Source organism: Crinia signifera, chromosome 2 (assembly GCF_055691185.1).
Source record: "Crinia signifera chromosome 2, ASM5569118v1, whole genome shotgun sequence".
NCBI classification, from domain to species: Eukaryota; Metazoa; Chordata; class Amphibia; order Anura; family Myobatrachidae; genus Crinia; species Crinia signifera.
In genome coordinates this window covers 141547172-141560558 of record NC_139218.1, presented here as the reverse complement: position 1 = coordinate 141560558, position 13387 = coordinate 141547172, and the positions used below count along the sequence as shown (strand labels likewise).

The window sequence follows — 13387 nt, the reverse complement described above, 5'->3', positions numbered from 1 at the left end:
GTGATGATTATTGCCCCTTTCACACCGCACATATTAACCGGTATATTGCCATTTTTTAGTCCTTCCAGTCCTTGGCCATCTCCCGTCCGCTCACACACTGGAACTCGTTGGGAGTGAGCCACTCTCTCCGGTAGGGGATGGGCGGCCACTTGCTGCCCTGGCACAGCTTCTGGATGTAGAGCAGAGCCTTGTTCTCCCCGCACTCCACCTCGATGCACGGCTCCCCCTGGTCAAACAGGGGCTGGAAGTCGGGGATGGAAGAGAACCTCTCCAGCATCAGGTCGTCTGGCAGTGCCGGGTGCTGGGGCTCATGCAGCTTCAGTTAGGCACGGTGAGCACGGGGGGGCGAAGAGGTGCTGGTAGGACGGGGGGGGGGGGGGTGTAGGGTCACCACCGAGATGGCAGCGGTCAGGTATCAGATCCCCATCCGGAGAGCAAGCCGGGGTCACCGCCGGAGAGGAGAGTGGAGGGGGAGGGAGGAGGTGCGGGCCGTGTCACTGATGCTGCTTTCACACCGCAAACCTGCTTTAGACCAGGTATTTACATGCGATGTGAAAGGAGTTAAACTTGCTCAGACCCGGTTTAATTTTTTTTTTTTAAATACCTGGTCTAAGCAGGTTTTGAGGTGTGAAAGCAGCATATATGTATTATGCCACTACACAAAACCACAAGTTTTTCCCAAAAATACAATCACTGCAGTCTACATAGTCACAGAATGCTGCATTTAATTATAAAAAGGTCATAGCTTCTCCACCATACATTTCTGCTAGGTGTTACTGTGCAACAATCCCACAGCCACAGGAAATCGCGTCCTACCGCAGAAGGCTGACTCCCTCCAGCCATCCCTCAGAAAATTAGTGAAGCCTTCAAATATTTTGTAGTTCTCTAGATTTTCATCCACATAAAAACAATCTAGTTGTCATGCAGCAACTTCAGCCATCTGTGACAGACATTTGTGCTTTGAAGTAAAATTACACCAAAAGCAGACGGTGTGGCATTAGCCAAGAGAGCGCCAATTCAATAGCAATAGAAGAAAACGGTTAAGGCTCGTGTGCTAAACACTTTACTCCCATTATTATTTTTTAAGAAGAGAGTTGTAAGTAAAGGCCCATACACACTTGAAGATTTTCATTTCAAAAGACTTTGCCAAAATCTTTGATAGATATATCTTTCACCAAAGTAGTGCGTACACACTGAGCTATTTTCCCCAAAGAGCAAGAGATTTTCAGGAGGCGAAAGACTTTGCTGAAAATCTTTCATTATAAATGGGTTGGGTTTGAATTCCAAGGGTTATAGATAGATTATATATATATATATATATATAGAATATATATATATATATATATATATATATATATATATATATATATATATATATATATATATATATATATATATATATGTGGCAGTGGGCATATAAATATATGAACATTGGTGGACAGTGATGGCGGTAATGGATACATTGCTGGCCTGCGCAATAACTAAATATACATTGGTGGGCAGTGTTGGCGCTAATTTATGCATTGCTGGCACAGACCAGCAATGTATACGCTACTGCCAACACTGCCCACCAATGTTTATATATTTATATGCCCACTGCCACCAATGTATATTTATTTAAATGCAAACTGCCCACCTATGTATTTATGTTAATGGCATGTGTGCACTAGACGGGGGGCGCAACTCCCCCCCCCCCCCCCCCCGCGTGCGTGCCCCGAAGCAACTCGGCGGCCATCGCCACATCACCCGCCACCCCGTGGAGCAACGCGGCAGCCCTCACCTCTTCACCCGCCCGCCTCCCCCCCCCCAGTGGAGACAGACATGCATCGCTGACCGCATCACCCGCCAGCCCCTTCCCTCCCTAGGAGCGATGCGGCCGTGGCTGCATAATTCCCCTGTGGAGCAATGTGGCGGCTGCATCCCCCCCAGTGGAGCAGGTAAGCGCCAGAGCATCCCCCTCTGCCTGGGGCGCTCCTGTGCCCTGCACCATCCTTGGCCGTCCCCCATGGAGTCAGATGATGACGCACACAGCTGCCCACCAATGTTTATATGCGCACTGCCACCAATGTATTAATTTAAATGCATCAACAATATATTAATATATATATATATATATATATATATATATATATATATATATATATATATATATATATATATATATATATATATATATATATATATATATATATATATATATATATATATATATATATAATACTGGTGGACGGCGGCACTCACAAATAATGACACAGAAGCAGCTGGATAAGTGTCCCAACGTTTCGAGACCTGGTGGCTGAGTGGAAAGCACTTAAATCCTTGAGCTCTGATCCTTCAATTACAATTCGCCAGGCCGACAAAGGGGGTGGAATTGTTATACAGAATGCTAGTGACTATCTCAAAGAAATCCAGCGACAACTGATTGATTCTGAGGTATATTTACCATTACCCAAAGACCCCTCAGTGGGTTACAAAAAGGAACTGGACTTGATTTTGGACAGCGCGGTACGCGAGTCACTGATTGATGCAAGCACGCGAGATGCATTAGTCACACCGTACCCAATTGTGCCCCTGTTATACACCATTCCAAAAGTCCACAAAAGATTGGTGGACCCCCCGGGTAGACCCATCATCTCTGCCCGGGGGTCATTGTACCAGCCCATTTCCATATACCTTGACAGTTTTCTACAGCCCTGTGTGCAGGGCCAAGCCACGTATTTAAAGGACACTAATGCCCTCCTGCTGAACAACTGGGCACAGTACCTGAAGGGTGTCTGTTATGCACAGTGGACGTCGCGAGTCTCTATACATGTATTCCACATGATGGGGGGCTCGCGGCTGTCCGTGCACTCATTACAGACAACCCTCTGTACACCGGCCCTGACATTGAATTATTTATTACATTATTGGGCCTCACGTTACAGAGGAATTTTTTCATGTCAAACAACCAGTACTATTTACAGCTGTGTGGGTGTGCGATGGGGTCCTCTGTGGCCCCATCGCTCGCCAACAGCTTCATGTTCATTGTTGAGCATGCGTTATTCATAAGTAATCCCGGGGTTAGCAGTCATCTGTTGCTGTATACTAGGTATATAGATGATCTGCTGATCCTGTGGTCTGGTCCCCAAAATGAGCTGGAAGATCTCATTAACGTCCACAATGCCACCAGTTCCCCCATTAAATTTACCTATGTCATCAGTAAAGATAGCATCAATTTTTTAGATGTAAACATTAGATTGGTGGGGGGCAAAATTGCGACATCTTTGTACTGCAAGGCCACTGATCGCAATAATCTGCTTCTGGCGTCCAGCAATCACCCGGCCCCACTGAAAGCCGGGCTCCCGTTCTCTCAGATGTTGAGGGTACGCCGGATCGTCAGCGATCCAGGCGAATTGGATCAAACCCTTGACAATATGATTAACAAATTTCGGGAACGTGGGTACCCATTGGAGGGACTCCTCAAATCTAAATCGAGGGTGTTATCTCTCACTAGAGAACAAGCCCTGATTCCCTCTAACCCTAAAAAGAAAGCAGAAAAATTTATCTGGGTTAATGCTTTTCATCCGAAAAGCGGCGATATCAGTAAAATGGCCAAATCCTATTGGCCTATGGTCCGGACTGATCCGGCCTTGCGGTCCTTGAAGAATTCCTCCCTCATGTGTGCATACACAAGAGGCAGGAACTTGAAAGATTTTTTGGTTAAAAATGATGTGGTCGACATTCCTGCTACTCCCATGTCCACCTTTTTGGGAACCCGTAAAAATGGCTGTTTCAAGTGTAGTGGCTGCACTACGTGTGGCTACATGGTTGTAGGTGACACATTTTGTCACCCTTATTCAGGGAAACCTTTTAAAATCAGGCAGCGGGTCTCATGTAGTTCTAATTACGTGGTGTATTTAATCAGTTGCCCCTGTGGCCGACACTATGTCGGCAAGACAATTCGCACTTTTAAAGAAAGAGCTGCCGCACATAGATCGGCCATTAAACAAGCCCTTTTGTCAGGCAGCAGTGACCAGCCCGTGGCAAGGCATTTTGTTGCCGCACGCCATTCTTTGTCCTCCTTGAGACACAGAATCATTGAACAGATCCCCGCACTCAAACGAGGAGGTGACAGAGGGTTAATGCTGAGCAGAGCTGAAAGCCGGTGGATTCACCGGCTAGACACCCTGTCACCTAAGGGGTTAAATGAACATGCAGGATTGTCAGTGTTTTTGTAATCCCTTATTGGTTCAGCTGTTCATTTTATGTATTAGTATACCAGTTTGCCTTTGTCGGGCATTTAATTGTGTCCTTTTTATCTAAAAGTGCATAGTGTGTTATATTGTACCTGTTTTGTGCCTTATTTAAGTATAAAGTTTGTTGCACTGCAGAGTGCTCCAATCTTGTCCTGAGGTCACATTTATTGGTTGACCTCCCTGGGTATCAGTGTTTTTTAACTTGTTAATATTGTTTCACTTTTACACTTTCTTTTGCAATGTATGCATCCTATTGGCTCACATTGAGCCCTTACATTTGTATTATTCACGGTTTTAATAATGTTTGTTATTTATTCCAGGTGATTGTAATGTGTGGGCAGCCCTGGTTTGCCCTTTTCGGCTTCACCGTTCGTCCATCTTGGATGACGTCATCTTGCGACTCCGGGCGGGACGCTCGGTGCGCCGGCGGGGGCTCCAGGACGGCATAAAAAGGTATGTGTTTGTTTGTATCACTTGTTAATCTCTGCACCTTGATAAAGGGACCACCAGGTCTCGAAACGTTGGGACACTTATCCAGCTGCTTCTGTGTCATTATTTGTGAGTGCCGCCGTCCACCAGTATTCTACATAGCGCCTATCTCCTATAGGCCATCTACACGGAGGGCACCTGTTTGCCAACTTGCTGAAGGGGAGTGCCGCTTGATGAAAAAGTTTTTATATATATATATATATATATATATATATATATATATATATATATATATATATATATATATATATATATATATATATATATATATATATATATATATATATAAAATATATTTCTGGTGCATTTAAATGAATATAAACATTGGTGGCCAGGGGGGCGGGGCCAGCAGGGTGCACTGTGTTGCCGGGCAGGGAGCAGTGCTGTCTGCTCCTGTGTTGAGCAGGGCGGGGGGCGGGGCTAGTCGCCGGGGAGCAGAGACAGCAGCAGCAGCCGGAGAGAAGATGACTGGAGCTGCGGAGTCGGACCAGCTTGGTGAGTATGACAGGCGAGGGGGCGGGGCGAGGCGGCAGGGGGTGGTCCGCCCGGCTGAAAGTGGTTAATCTTTCAGCCCGACAGGCGTACACACATGGCGATGATGGATGAAAAACCATCCATCATCGCCACATCTGCTGGTAAAACCAGCAGATGAACCACTTAACTAGCGATGATGCGGGAGCGCGCATCATCGCTAGTCGGCAATCTGGGGGGCATACACACTGGGCGATTTTCAGCCGAAAATCGCTCAAAACAGCTGTTTTGACCGATTTTCTGCTGAAAATCGTCAAGTGTGTATATGTCAGTCAGACAACCAAATAACAGAGAATCAACTAATATTATGAACATTAATAATAGTTCATATACTGGACTTTGGACGCCTCTACAATTTCACAGGTTCTATAAAGATACCATCACTTGTAGCCCCAGTCTTTCCATATCTCACAGCCACTCTTCTTCTGAAGCAATTATGGTCTCATTTAGGCCTTCCTCATACATTCCTTCAAATTACCAGCATGCCTCATATCAGACTATGGGCGGGATGTTTTAACATCCGCTGCCCATTGTCACTCCACCTTCGCATTGTTAATAATCGCATATGCTCTAACATATGCGATTATTAACGCAAGGGACAGCTCTTGCGATAAGAGCTGTCCCTTGCGATGCGGCTCTGGACTTCCAGGTCAGAGACCCGGGAGTCCATCTGCGCATGCGCAGAATGACGGGGACGGTGGGGGGCATGCTGGGAGGGATCCGTGACGGATCCCTCACAGTAGCGCTGCGGTAAGAAACCCATAGGCTTCAACAGAGAATCGCCAGCTTTTGCTGGAGTTTCCCTCCGCAGTACCGCCACTGCAGAGGGCCATTGGAGCATACAGAAATGCGGTAAAAACATAGATAACGGGGTTTTTACTGCATTTCTTCTTTAGAGAATCTCCCCCTATAAATGGCTTATTTGCTACTGTTATTTCTCTATCCTGCACCTTATAAACATTGTGATAAGCTCATGATCCTGTCCTTTATGCCTGGTACACACCAGAATGATCATGGTCGTGAGCTGATCCCCTTTAATCAGCACTCCGACTTAAAGAAAAACCCCTACCGTATAGTGAACACTACTGTGACAGCTTTTTGCCCACAAATTCTCCAAACCCACCCATAGTCCCTTATTGCCATAAACATGTTGGTGTGCTGCTAATAAATATACTCTTAAATGCCAGGAATGATGTTCCCCTACCGTATAGTGAACACTACTGTGACAGCTTTTTGCCCACAAATTCTCCAAACCCACCCATAGTCCCTTATTGCCATAAACATGTTGGTGTGCTGCTAATAAATATACTCTTAAATGCCAGGAATGATGTTATTTCCACTTCTCTACCTATGGCAGGAAGCTCAAACTTTCCCCTCCCAACTGATAAGTCGGGAGGGTTACAATGGTTACAAATGAGCAATAGTAAGATATAAGCAGTGCATAATTGCTGTATTAAGCTTCATTATTAGATTGTTTAAGAAGACAGATGCTAGTTCAACAGGATATATCGCCTTTGATTATCTTTTTAGAATTGTGTTATAGAAAACATATGAGGGATGATGCTGTACCATAGGCCACACTTGCCTGTTTCCAGGACAAAAGTTTGAGATGAAAGGCAATGTTGGAATGAAAGCCATTGCATTCTGCACAGGCAGCTAACAAGGCTATAGATTACCATGGCAGTTGCTGCTACAGAAAACGAGTAAAAAAATGATCCCAGAGGAACTACTTGCTTGAAAAAGGAGCAATAGAGTGAAAGGGGGAAGGGGTGGGCAATGAATGGATGCAGTAATTTAGGCAGGCGGCCAACATAAATAAATCAAAGCCTAATTCTAAAAGACTTATTGGTAAGGATCTGAAATAGCCATACAGCTGATTGTCCGACACAAGTGTAGATCAGATTTATTACAGATAGAGAACCTTGTTATGTTTGTTATAAATTTACAGTTTCTTATATAGCGCAGCAAATTCTGTTGCGGTATACAATAGAAGATATTGTTAGAGTGAGATATTTAGAATAGTATCCTTACACATGGATGTGCCTATTGCACTTCTTACTACTGGTTCATGCAATACCTCACATTTGCACTATAAGAATTGTCATAGTCATGGCGGGGGCCTTCTTTGTTTTTCCATTATTAATTTTGTTATTTGCTAGGGCCCTGTAATCTTCAATTCTTTTACTGCGCAAGTTGGCGGATCCATCACTGCTCTGTAAAATAAAGGGTACTTGTTTCCTAGCACGGCCACACCGATTTGCATCGGGGTAATCGTGTCAGAAAAATCGCGTCGGTCGCATCGCATGCGACCAAATCGCATGCGATGCGACCGACCCGATTTTTACATTGAATCAAATGTGAATAGGGCCCCTGGGACCCTATTTTACATTGGATTCAATGTAAAGTATTCACCAAACCCCCGATTTTACTCCCTCAACGGCACCCCACGATTGACGCCAACCCGAAGCGTGGCGAGCGCAGCGAGCCCGCGAGGGGCGGCGGTGCGCGTCCTCTGACCTTTTCATACCCCTCCTATCCACGTCGGCGTGGAGTTCAGAATAGAAAGTGTGGCGAGCGCAGCGAGCCCGAAGCGTGGCGAGCGCAGCGAGCCCCGTGAGGGGACGCGTATAACTTCACAGGTATGCGCGTGCGCTCGCCACGCTTCAGGCTCGGTGGCTCGCCACACTTTATATTCTCAACTCCACACCGACGTGGATAGTAGGGGTATGAAAAGGTCGGAGGACGCGCACCGCCGCCCCTCGCGGGCTCGCTACGCTCCGGGTTGGCGTCAATCGTGGGGTGCCGCTCACAATGGGGTTGCGTAACCCATGACGGGGCCATATACAATGTGAAATGGGTCATATTGACCCATTTCACATTGTTTCCTATGTAAAATGGACTTAATCAAAGTCCATCTCATCCTGTGCCATTATAATGGCACAAGACCGACGCGATGCTCCCGATTTCAATGTTAAAAATATTTTAACATTGAAGCCTATGGCAAAATCGGAAGCATCGCGTCGGGGGCCATGTTAATGCACGCGACCAACGCGATGCCCCCGATTTTGCCTTTGCCGGCAAAATGGACCGGATTTCAAAGGAAATCGGGTCCATCGCGTACCTTAACTTTAAGGTACACGATGGACGCGATTGTGGCCGTGCTAGGAAACAAGTACCAAATAAAGTTCTTATGTTACTTTTTAGACTTCCTCCTCCCCTAATTCTAGAGCAGTGGTTCTCAACCTGTGGGTCCTGACCCCAAATTTGGTCCCGACTTTCTCAGCATGGGGTCACGACGTGTGCTGATCATTAGACTGATGACTTTTCTCATCTCAGTCTGAATTATCTGTTGAATTGTCTGTTATTTTAGACTCCTCCCATCATTTTGTCCCTCCACAATGCTGCCATGCATGTGCTGTCTGCTGCCAGCACATGTGATGTGATGACCTCCTGCAGTCACTTGCTTGGGGGGGGGGGGGGGGGGGTCATGTAATTATTTTTATTGTCTGATGGGGTCCCGGAGAAAATTTGTTTGGAGGAACCCGATTGCTCTGTGTGGATTCAGTCAGCCAGCAGCGATGCACGTTACCATGGCCTGACTAAATCAGAGAACACTGGTTAGCACACATCGCTGGTGCATACCATGGGCGAGATGTATCAAATGGAAAATGCGGTAAAACCCCAGTTTTACCGCATTTTCCAATGTATCAAAAATTATACCGCACTGAAGGGTATAGCCACCTTTGGGTGGCGATACCCTACCGAAGCCTATGGGCTTCTTTTCGCTGCCCGCCGACGCAAACCCGCCGCCCCGCCGACCTCCCCTCTGGCTTACTTTCCTGAAGGGTCCTCCTGGACCCCGGAAGGTAAGCCCTGCCTCCCCCTAGTGAAGCAGCCGGACATCCTTCCGGCTGCAGGGGGGAGGAGGAAGCGCCGGGGACAGCATGCATAGCTGTCCCCGGCGTGAGGGGAGAGCGTGGCGGCAGGGAGGTGACGGAGACCCCCCGCACACCGGTGTACAGGTATCGCGGGGGGCCTCCGTCACCGCACCGCGATGCCAGCCGCATCGCGGCGGGGCGGCGACGTATTTTTAATACATCCCACCCCATGTGTGTTAGCCATGTGTGCCGAGTGATCTGTGTGCCTTCACCCTGTGTGTAGTGGGCTTTAACCACAGATATATTGAATTGTTTCAGGTCCCTTCTCTCATTTAGCTTTACACATTTAGCTCTTCAAGTATTTCCTGTTAAGCCACTAATATGCCATTTTAGCAGCTTTTCTTTAATTTTGGAAACCTGGCCTCTAGTAAGGGGCAGAATACTTGATGTGGCATATAACCAGTGTGGAAATATAAACCTCTCTCCTACTACAAACACATACCTCTATACAACGAAGGGCCAGATGTATCAAGCTTCAAAAAGTGATAAAATGGAGATTGATAAACAGCCAGCCAATCAGCTCATAACTGCAATGTTACAGGCAGTTTTTGAAAAATGACAGGTAGGAGCTGATTGGTTGGTTATCACTTTCCACTTTATCACTTTTTGAAGCTTGATACAATCCCAAAAAAAAAAAAAAAAAAAGGAATGTGTTAACTTTTTCATACCTTACAATTCCCAATTGCAAATGTTGACCATTTTGCTAGTTGTAACCGACATAACGTTACACCAACAGTTAATTCTTTATTTAATTTTTTAGACTGTGGATGGAATGAGATTATTTTGATTATACAAAAAAGAACATGCTAATAATACTTCTATCCCACCCTAGCATGCACCTCTCCCTCCAGTCAATCTGAATGGGGAGCAGTGTTCAGCTCATGGGTGCGGCTGGACTCATCTTAACTTGGGTGTATTAGTATTATTCGAACACATCTGTTGCCAGACGGGACTCACCCAGTTTCTATACATTATTTTGGCAACAGAATCAAGCTGTTCCTCATCAGGCTGTGTCATAAAATTATGAAACTTGAAATACTGAAACTTGCTAATTGAAAAATCCTTTCAACAAAGGAAACAGATATGAATGGATAATGCCACACACTGCAAAAGTATATTGCAGCGTTGATAAACAGGACTGTCAAACATTTTGTTTATACATTTTAACTATATCCTTTCAAACGACAATATCACCTATGGAAAAGTTTGTACCTATGGCCCCCTCCCCTTAGATGATTGGATCAAGAGATTGAGACATGTAATTGGCCTTCCCCTCACCCCGTTTCTATTTAAAAAGGTGGTAATCTAAATTCACTGTATAACCACAAGTATCACTGCTGCATACATGTTACTTACAGAGAGCAGAGGCAGCCATTTTGTGGGCGGAGCTACTTTTATCAGAGATTGTGGAGAAAAGTAAATTCAACGGAAAGGGTGAACGTGCAAAAAATGAGGGATGTGGAACCCTATTCCATGCATGATAATCAACCAGAACTTAAGTTGAAGAATATCCTTGACCGCGACTAACAGTCATGTTAGGTCCGGTAACCTGCATCTCCAGACTTTAAAGTGCCAGGTGCAATGCAGCCAATTGAATAGCTCTGGGCACTCATTTATGGAGCTATGTAATAAGCGCATTTAATTGATTTCCCCTATCAAAACAAGTACACTGAAAAGGCAACCTATAATTAAAACAAGTACTCTTTGGTAACGCAAATGGACATCAAATATGGCTTTGTTTCCTGAATAATTCAAACATGATATTCTAGATGTCTACAAATTTAAGAGTCAGTTAAAGAAAATAAATACTGATCTAGCTGAAGAAAACAGAGAAACTGATCTAGCTTAAGAAAACAAATGTTGAATTAATGTTGCATTTATGTTTGCAGTAAAATTTCAAGAGATAAGCGGAGTGCACACCAAATGACACATAGGACATTTTGTCATTTCAAACTGAACTGGAACCACAAAGTCTAGTGTGTATGCACTACTGTGCCCTTCCACCATGCATCGGCAGTCACAGCTTTTCATCTGCCTACAGTAAAAGCAGACCTGAATATATCTTAAAGAGCATGCTCTCAAAGGTAGCCACTGAATGATATTTTGCACAATATATTGTTTTGTGTGTATGCCTACCAAATTATTGTTCCACCGGCAGCCACAATATGGGATCATCTAGGTGTGTATTCAGAATTAGTGTTGGGCAGACCCAGGAGTGGATGTTACCTATGGGCTGCAGGACTGCAGCTCTCCTTCATTAAATATCAGCCACTGCGGATTTGGGCCAGTTCAGTCTGGCACTGCCCTGGCTTTACTGCGACTGGAAGAGATTTCCTATTGGAAGTCCTACCTGTTAGTCACAGGTTTCCTCTACCTGGGACTGCCAGTCCGGACTCAAATTAGCCGAGTATATACTTGCTGTATGAAACTACTCTCTACCTTATTATCAGTCCAAGTCGGCTGCTGCCAAAGTATTCCATAGAAGCTTGGGTTTGTGCATTCACAATTAAGCCACCAGTCGTGCTTGATGACAGGTACCGGCACCTCCTCCAGCAGACTTGGCAGCAGCTGTCCCCCCTCCCCCCCCCCCCTACTGAACATACAGAAGGTAGGAACCGCCACTGGACAGCACCAGAGTACTCTGGACAGAAATAAGAGCAGGTCTCCATCTCTGCATTCATGACAACTGTATAATGTATAACTGTATAATGTAGTAATATATAGAGGTTTAAATTAGCTTAAACTAGTACTAGTCTTTTATTTTCAAAGATAAAGTATTTTTAATGTTAATGCTTATATTTAAAAGGTGAAGATGCAGTTTTCTTAGTGGCTTTCCTCTCCAACTTTAGCTACAGTACCTGTGACTTATCTGCTCTGCAAAACAATTAATAGGTTCATGGCCGATTAGCTGAAAGTGCTCATGGTTTGCATTAGCCATGGAAATTGAATTACTGGAGTAAAGCTGTGTACACACGGGGGAGATATATTGCTCAGTGACTCCTTTTAATCAGCGACCAGAGATGACCCAGCGGCCATATTGCCAGCGATAAATTCCCATGTGTACACACCTTAACTCTGGTTTACAGCTAAATCTAAAGCACTAATCAGTAATATGGCAAAATCAGGCCTCTAACTTTTTGACACTTTAAATGTAGCTGCCAACTCCCTTAGAACTTGCTGGTTGCTTAACTGAGAACCTATTGCGTTAATACCCAATGGGTGCAAACTCTCACAAGGTCAAAGGGTCTATTCATTAAGGGTCTAAACCAGTGATGGGCAATAAGCAGCCCTCCAGCTTTTGATAAAGGACACATCCCAGCATGCCTTGCATCAATTTTAACACCACCAAATAGTAAAACTAAGGCAATGCATGCTGGGAGGTGTTGTTTATCAACACCTGGAGGGCCGCTTATTTCTCTCCCCTGATCTAAACGAACAACTATTTTCGATCCTGACCCAGTTAGCCATTGCCATGGCATAAGCTGCAAGGCTTCAGGCTTGGGACAACACTGGCCTGACAACGGTTATGGCCAAATAGCTATACAGAATTATTAGTCCACATCACTGTGATATGCAGCAATAGGAAATGATACTTTTATGGGCCTTCCATTGCCACCTGTGATAAACAGGGAAAAATGGCTCTAAAAATTGCACACCCTTCAGTAATGAAAAGGTCCCATCTACTGAGAATAAAGTGGTATACACAGAGACAGAGGGGATGCACTATGTGATCATTACATGACAATATAGTATAATAGGATGTTGGTATATCATTGGCCAGTGATACTGGAAATCAACAATTATTCTGCAGGATAGCAATGCAAAGATTTAGGAAAGTAAAGAGGCCAGAGCAGTTGGCTTCATATACTTCCTATTTTACAGAAATGAAACATGTTGTTAATGATTTGTCACAGCGAACAAATCACTATTGCAACTAAAGCTGCCCATACATCAGAACGATATCAGACCCGAATGCACGATTTCGATGGGTTGTGCGATCGATTGTGTGCATATTGTGGAGGTATTTCGGTGCAATGCGGGGTTCCGCGGGTTGAGAGGTCGCTCTACTGATCATATGTGCTGCACATATGATCAGTCGAGATGACTTGCAGCAGAAAGTAGAGTGTTTTATAGTACATACAGTTGCTCGATCATACGTCATAAGGGGTGCCGGGCGACTCACCGACAGTCTGT

The 13387-nt window shown here is 45.0% G+C and overlaps 1 protein-coding gene across 2 annotated transcripts in view; it reads right to left on the bottom strand.

Annotated features, from left to right (window-relative positions):
* SRGAP2 (SLIT-ROBO Rho GTPase activating protein 2) overlaps nt 1–13387 on the bottom strand; it is a 109438-nt gene that overhangs the window by 92893 nt on the left and 3158 nt on the right. The window lies entirely within an intron of this gene.